Here is an 8,933-nt window from a genome sequence, read left to right as displayed (position 1 = left end):
TGCTCACCTGATCTCACCAGACAGAAATAACAGATTTGTCTTTTTGTACCTTACTCATCATATCAGTATAAACTGATAAACTATAGCCAATTCTAGTTCTAAACAGAAAACTAATAAGGATCCAGTGGAACCTCTGATCATACTTATTCCTGTTATTCAATAAACATTTATTGAAAGTTTATCACCTCTTGTGGTCTACAGTAAATGTATAATGCTAACAGTTATTGAGCTCTTCCTTTCTCTAAGGCATAGTGCTCAGAACTTGATATATATTGCACTATTTCCATTAATACTCAAAAAACACTCAAAGTAAACTGTTAGTACCTTCACTGAGAAGATGGGGAAACTAAGGTACATAGAAAGTAAAAAGTTCAGCAATGTTGCCCAGCTAGGAACTAGAGGGAACCATTAAACATAAGGCAATGCTGCCCTTTTCCTACCCATATCTCACTCTTTATTCATGAGTTCGAAGTAGCAAGGACTTCACAATACACTCAAACCTGGGGGCTACATGACTTACGCAAGATCACTGGACTTCAGAGCACAGCTGAAATTGAGTAGAATATCTTTCAAAATCATGTTTTTTTTAATATAAATTGTTTCCTTTATTGAATATTCAAATCTGTGTTCTTCTCATGACCCCTCGCTGTCACAGCGATGTCCTTCTTCAGTTAGTGATTTTGACTTTCCAAAGTTAGGTTTCAGCAGAAAAAGTGTGATTTTTGAAAATTTTTAAAAATGTCTCTTGTTTTTATGCCTTCATCCAATATTCTAAAGGCATAAAATTCCCTAGTACAAGTCAGGAAAAACTGTACTAACACTCCAATAACTTTATAATGTAACATTACAAAAATCTGTGTCCACAACTCCATTTGCTCAAAGGCAGCAGCTTTGTTTGAGCTTTATTATATGTTTTTTAAGCTAAAGGAAACACAAAAAGCAGTGATTTAGTGTGCAGCATGGGATTGCCAACACTGGTTCAAATTAGACCTGCCAGCTAACCCCTGTTTCTCACCTGTGAGTCCAACAAATAAATTATAAATGTTGGCACAATATTTATATTATTATTTTTATAGCCCACAATTTACAACCCTGGCTGTCCTTGAGAGGCGTGTTGTATTTGTTACAGTCTCCTCTAGGGAGGATTCATCGAATGGCGACTTGACATCTGCGCTCATGGAAAATTCAGGCTCATTCTACTGCATTCCATTTTCCAAGAAACATTACTATTCTTCATTGATTGTGTACAGAGGATTAATTATGCTGTCACTTGGTGTATTTACGTCCTTGGTGGTTGTATTGGCTCGCTGACTTTAAAATGTTCAGTGTGCATCCTGCAGTGGGACATATTTGTTTTTAAGCTGTCTCCTTGCTGCATGCTGCCACCAAGCAGGTGCTGTCTGTATTTCAAAACAGCCAATGGAAAAGGAATTGTCTTCATCAACTGGTTATTTTTAATTCTTCAAGAGAAACTGGGTTGAGGTGTTTTTCACTAAATTAACTACAGTGATTCAGAGCAAGAGTGTCTAGGCTTGGTTCCCGACTTTACATAACCCTAACCCTACCCCCAGCCGGTAAAGCTGGGAACACTGGCTCTGTGAGTTAGGATGGGGGTGTTCCTTAAACATTCGGTGCCTGAATGTCCTCAACTTTAGATATATGGGTAATGATAATGTCCATATCACAAGTGGAGAGAGGAGTAATTGAGAGAAAGCAAATTGCATAACAGAAGGTCTAGTAACTGACCCTTGAAAGTGTGGCTGTCATTTTTACACCATTATTATTGCACAAGGATGCTGCCTCCATAAAAGTATAGTCATGCTAGGGCAAGGATTGCGAGCTTTTCTTTTTGCTTTTTTAATAATGTATCTAGGAGCTTAATCTTTGCTTATCTATTTATACACTATATCTACTTTCTTTTCAGCAGACATAAATGACCACCATTCAAAATATTTCTTCTTGGACATTATTTTCCTTCCTAGTACCTCATGGAAAGGCTATGCTCAAATAATTTTGAGTTTTACAACTGTCTAAAAGTATGGCAGTGATTAGCTTTGAAATATGATTGTTTCTTTCCGTTTGTATCATTTAAGTGAGTTTCTTTGGACATAATCAACATCACATAAACAAAATTATCTCCCCCTCCACGACTATAAAACAAACATTGAAAAGTATAATAAAAAGTACAATAATGTAATATATATCAGCAGTTGGATTGTTAACAACATAAGCACCGTAATGCATGCTATTTCATCATTTACCTACAGTCCAGCAACGACCTTGTTTTCCTTTTCAAACCTTGCCCTGCAGAAATGAGGGTGCTCTTTTAAAAACTGTAAATTAAACCATATCATACTTGCTGTCACACTTGGAAAAAATCCCAAACTCCTTCACACAGTCTACATGGCCTTGCCTGAGTCCGCCCCTGGCTTTCTCTCTGATCCATGTTCCTGCTCTTTCCTCCTTGACCCCTAAGTTCCAGTTACTTTGCTTTTCAAAGGCACCAAGTTCATTCCTAACTGTCCTTGTTCTTTCTCCTAGACTTTTTTTCTCAGATTTTTCAATGCCTTCCAAAGTAATGTCTCCCAGCTTTCTGCCAATTCATCATCTCTATTTAAATACCTTGAGCATCCTCCCTACCATAGTCCCCCTCCTTTACCACTCCCTTCTCTTACTCTGTTTTTTCTCTTCATGGTACTTATTGCTATTTGAAATTTTAATAATTTATGTATTTACTTACTTATCTATTATCTGTCTTTCCCACTGAACAGTGAGTGACTCATAGAAAGTAGATAGTCAAGAATAGGAATGAACTAAATAAGAGCCTGTCCTGTGCAAACTCAGAAGTGAGTAACCCAAACATTACTTATTTCAAACAGAAAACAATATGCTCTGACTTATAGCTTGTCTTTTTAATGAGAATGCCGTTAGTTCTATTATAGTTTAGCTATTTAATCATGGTAATAGAATTTAATAAGCCTATTATTATAAAAGTATATTTTATCACAAAAATCCTTTAGAAAGATGCAGGATGAATATTATGAGCCATGAATCATTTAAATTATTTCAGCATTTTCAAGGTTGTATAATTCATCTATATAATACCAAAAATCTGACCTATTTCAGTAAAAGTCAATGAGATTCCTCTCACTGAAACAGCATTTTTACTCTACCTGAGTTTTTAAAATACAGTTGTGAGAATGTGAACTGTTATGGCTATGATATTTTATTAGTGTGGCCAAATTTTAATTAGAACTTTGAATTATGTGTAGTAAAAAAAAATAATTTGCATCTGATTCAACACAGTCACCTGTGGTATAGATAATTAGATCACAGTATCAAAATGTGGATAAATGAACTTAAAGTCACTATCGAGAGCAAGCCAGAAAGACAAAATGAAATTCATACTAAACTTGCGACCTTAAGCTATGGTTATTAGAGTGATTACTCTCTACTGTCCTGCTTATGCAATCATCCTGAAATGAAGAACAACTTAGAACTCTTTCTAAAAGTTATTTTCCTCTAAGGTTAAATTACAGGACTGTCCCTTTATAATATATTCATTACAGTACCTCTCAATGAGAAACAATACTGTCTCCAACAAAACTTTAAGAAACAAGCTCCTTTTATCACAGATTTTTGAATAATAGTCCCAAAATCTGGGAGAACGTAGATGTAGATTTGTCAATATATGATTGGAGTTTTATAGAAATAATAATTTTGGAAGTAATTATTATCCATTTAAAAATAAGAACCACCTCCTTATAAAAGTTCCTCCTCTCCCCATGAGAGATGGATTGAAGGAATGAAGGAGTCACTCTATCATCCTCTTACCCCTTACTGATTATTATATATATTCCCACATCTCATAGTGTTGGGGATAAAATATAAGCAATCTCTGAAGATTCTCAATGTTTACTAAGCTCCACAGAAACTTTTGTCCAGTTTATTCACTTTTTTTTTTTAACCCTAATGACCAAAATAGTGCCTGATGCATGGAAAGTGATCAATAGATATTTTTTGGAATGAATGAATGAAAGAAGAAATATTTCCTACCTTTACAATCATGAGAATTTTGTCAACGTGTCTATGCTACATATAGAATATCTATATATCCCCATAATTGAGTAAATAAACTTTTGTAATAAGATCATATTCTCGATAACATGTTCCAATATACTTACTCAGTATTTACATGAGTCCCCTAACTAATATTTTAAATATAAAGTATTTAAACATTTTGGAGATCAGACTGCATGTTAAAATTCATATATACATTTAATGTGATGTTAAATTATTTTTCTCTTTGTCAAAAGGCTGTTAGTCTATGCTTTGTCTGTCATATTGATGCTTATTAGAATTGAAGGAATGTGATCATTTGCTATGTATTGATAGTCAGGATCTTGTCATAATTTTAGCTGTAATCATGGTTATTGGTAATTGTAATGGTTGGCACCACTGACATTGGTAATGTGAAATAGGTATGGTGCCCAAGGAAAGGCACTTTCTTCTGAAGATTTTCAACAATTCAGATAACTGCTCCAAGATATTTGCCATATATTCCTGAGAGGTAGTTATTTTTAAATGATGTTAGTTAAATAGAAGAGAGTAAACTTACCTTTGTTTTTTAAATCTTTATTTGGATATTTCTCAGTGCTTAAGTTTAGGGTGTATAGCATGATTTGACTTACATGTGTTGTGAATGAATATTTCTTTAAAAAGAAAAAAAATACAAATGCTAACTAAATAGCAGTAGTTCTCCCTTATATCACCACACTAAATTTCAGTAAAACATGAGTAACAAAGACAACAGGTGACAAATAAAAGACACAAAATAGCCAGGTGCAAATTATTCTCTTTCTTGGCTCAGACTCAATGAGTTGTGATGTTAGATGGCAAATATAGATAGCATTTACTGAGCACTTACTATAGGATGGGTACTACAAAAGGTGTTCTTCATGTATTGTGATCTCCGCTTTATGGTTAAAGAGACTGAGACTTATAAAGGTAAATAACTTGCCCAAGATCACACTTACAGTCATCAGTTACTGGGACTGGAATTAAGATTCAACATTATTCTGCTTTGAGTCCTTACTTTCCCACTTACTGAGCTGGCTTAATTTAAGAGCAGCTTCAGGCCAATCTGGTGGAGCCTGCCTTTAGGAGCAAGGCCAGCTTCATAAGCACGTGGCCCGTTTGTTTGCACAAATCCCCACACTTAAAAAGCACCCCACTCTGTTGAAACCTCTTCTGTCACCATTTTGAAAATTATACTTTTGAAAAATTTGCTCCTGCAAATTAGGAAACCAATCTTGTTCAGCAGCTTTAGTACAGGAATTTCACAGCATAATTTCACCTTGATACTGCTTATCGAATTACTTTTCCTTTGAAATATATTTCCAAGCAGATTAATTTTTCTCTCAAATATGAGTGTTAGTCAGCTCTCACTGTAATCCCATTTTCAATGGACATGATCCCAGTCTGACTCTAGTAGGCAAAGGCAGCTCTGTTTCAGGCTTGTAGGTCCTTAGGTCCCACTTAAGGTCCACCTGTGGATTAATCATTATTATTATTTTTTTAATCAAAAGACTATTATAGAGTACCCTTCTTCCTTAGCCAGTTTTCTCCTTCAGATTATGACCAAGGCTATTAATTCATTTATTTATTCAAATAGAAATAAAAAAAATTGCAAAGGTTATGCACAGTCATCTGTTGTAGATTCAAGCAGACTCTTCAGGCAACAATTGCAACTCAACCCCTTGATTAAAAGAAATGCACCAACCCAATGCTGCACTTGCTTTTGCAGTTATTACTGTGATATTATGCATTTCCTGTACTTCTGTCATCTAGAGTTATTATATACTTTAAGTCGCTAAAGGGGCTTTTATGAAAGCAGGAGAAATGAATTTATGTCATATGGAGGCTGTCTGCTAATTACTAATCTGACAGGGTGTAATAACAATACAAAAGCATCAGCAAAGAGATAAAATGAGCAGAGTGTGCAATTATTTTATGAAAGTTTCTTTCCTTGAAGGAGAAATCTACACATTCACCATCTGCAACAAAGGGGATGTTGAACTACTAAGTGAATTGCCCCAGCTCTGTGCACATGTGTATGTAGAATAGGCTGAACTTGAAATGACATTAAGTAATTTTATTATCAACAAAAATAAAAAATAAAGAACACTAAAAGGCATGACTAATATAGTGAACTCCAAAGATGTATTTTCAAAATTTTTTCCAAAGACTACGGTAATTCATTTAAGAAATCAAATGTGATAGAATATGATATAAATTTTCCCAGATTAAAAAAATATATAGCCTATAAAGCTTTTATTACTCTTCATACTACATGTTAATTGAACAACTGGAATACACTGTAAGAAAAAGGAATCCGAACATTAGCATCCCAGACTAAGAGAAAGTTTGTTACTAATAGCGCATAATCCAAGAAGTGAAACATTTTGAACAAGGACCCAGGTTAACTTTTAGAGTCAGTCTTATTTTAAGTGATCATAGAGTACAAGGGTTTTCATGCCAGCTTCAAATCTAATATTGAGTGCTTATCTTAATTTTTATAAATTCAAGGATTTTTAAAAGAAAAAAATAGTTATCTTCTCCACCAAAAGTTCCCATGTAACTGGGGAATAAAACTATTACTTTAACAGCACAATCTAATACTTCCCCACTCTTATAAGTACAAGATTTAAAAAAAAAAAAAAGACATACATTTAGGATACTAAATAAACCAAATGGTTATTCTCTTAAAATGAGAAAGAATGTACTCTTAATAATATGGAGATGCAAACTCATAGTGATCTAGTTGGTTTGTGAATTCCAGCACCTTGTGACATTGCACATCACCGTCAGCCTAGAGTTCTCACACAGCTGTAGAGAACTGTTCAAATATTATGTTTTAAGTTGGACTGGATGCTAGAACAAAGATTAAATTAATAAGGTTGGAAGACAAGGATGTTTAGAAAAAAGTGCATTAAATCACATATGTTATTGTTACAGTACTCTCCTAAAGTTATTTTAGTCTTCAGTTATGCCTTATAGGGGTTTGGTTATTTAATTCTCAGCGATTTTTTTCTTTTACAATTAAAAATATTTTAAATAAAGCAAACATCAATTGTATTGAGCGGATGGATGTCTCTTAGCTCTGATGTGAATAACCTGTGATGTGGTCACTTCGGAGAAGCACACTTCTCCCTTTCTTATAGACTGTCCCAGGTGGCATCAGTTTGAAAGATGGATAGAGTGGAGCTTAAGCATATCAGTGATTATTTCCCTGTTTTTGTAAGCACTTGGAAGACAGGGTTCCAGTCTGTTCAACTAGGTATTTAAAGTGACTCTGACAGATCGCTGCTTATTAAGCGCACAATGATATGGAAAGGGTATGTGTTTGTTTTATATTGTTGATTCCACGATTGTAGAATAAGCAAAACTCACATGCACCATTAGGCAGTTGTTCTCAATATGTGAACCTTTTCAGAATTGGATGATTTTTTTAGTATGTTCTATTTTTTTATTCTCCTTTCTTCTACTTTCTTATTGAGTGTATTGTGGTCCATTGGAAGTTTTTCTCATAGCATATTTAAGAAAGCTGTGTTTGTCTTTTTTTTCTTGCCATCTATCTGAATTAGTTGGCATCTTGAAAATAATACACAAGTCTAAGTGTGATTATAATTTAACTATTGTTTTATTGACCAAATAAATTTAGTCCAAATTCATTTTATTTAAAACAAAGGGTATCTCAGGAGAATGTTTATGAATTATCACTAACCTGATGATCAAGTGGAAGAATGTGGAGATCTAATCATCTCATTCTTTGTGCACCAATTTCCAATCTCTCTCCCCTAGCATTTTCTCATGCCAACTTAAAAAAGGATTCATAGTGTTTCCCATGGGGATGGGGACATCCATTCTCTTCTGAAATTATGAACATCAAGGACATTAGTGTCAACAGCTACAGTTGAACTCTTTGATCCACAGAATATTCACTGTAGCATGAGACTACAGGCCTGGCCTGTTCTACGTTACAATGTCTCTAGGCACAGTTTAAGTCTTTGTGCTATACCTTATTCCTCTGGTTGGTCTTTCCAATTGATGTTTCAAACATGTTTATAAATACTTTATCAACCACATCATTCCTTCAGTCAAAAACTGTTTTTGGACACCAATAAAAGCTTGATTTAAATAATTTATTAATGTACTTATTTTAACCATAGAACTACTGAAACCTGAGAAATAACTTTTTGTCTTGTAAAACCATATTTTGGGTTATATTCTGTAACTATCACATGCTAATTTTTTGGTAGGAAATTATTAAACATAATCAAAAATTAACTGATGAAAGCAGTGACGTGGCAAGGCTTTACCGTCTTGCTTAGTGTAATGCCACTTATTTTGTTGTAGGTGAAATTAATTTGCTTTAGAGAATTTCAGCTGTCATGTCATAATAAAGGGAAAAAAATTTTAGGCAATACCTAATTTCTTTAAAATTCGCGATCTTTTAAAATACAGTAGTCTGTCTGCAGATTAATTCACATATTCTTTAGACTCAGAAATTATCTTTCTTTTCAAATTAAATGACAATGGCAAAAAAAGTGTTCCAGTGAACAGCCAGGTATTTAACAAGATTGTTGGTTGAGAACTGAGTATTAATATATTCTAAAACTCTTTTATCCACCAGTCAAAAGATTCTTTGCCTATGTTACTTTGATTCCCAGTGGAATCTGTGGCAACTTTTTATTGTCCCCATTTTTATAGAAATGCAGACAAACTGGTATGGGGTAAGAGTCAGGGTCAAAGCCATGTATGCGTTGTTCTACAATAGTGTGATCATTAAAGAACAGCATAATTGGTGATGTATAATTTAGTGGTGATATTTTTGGTTTTAAAGGTAATAGAAGAAAAAAAAAAGTTCTAAA

Source organism: Pteropus vampyrus, unplaced genomic scaffold (assembly GCF_000151845.1).
Source record: "Pteropus vampyrus isolate Shadow unplaced genomic scaffold, Pvam_2.0 Scaffold30, whole genome shotgun sequence".
NCBI classification, from domain to species: domain Eukaryota; kingdom Metazoa; phylum Chordata; class Mammalia; order Chiroptera; family Pteropodidae; genus Pteropus; species Pteropus vampyrus.
This window is presented reverse-complemented; position numbering follows the sequence as displayed.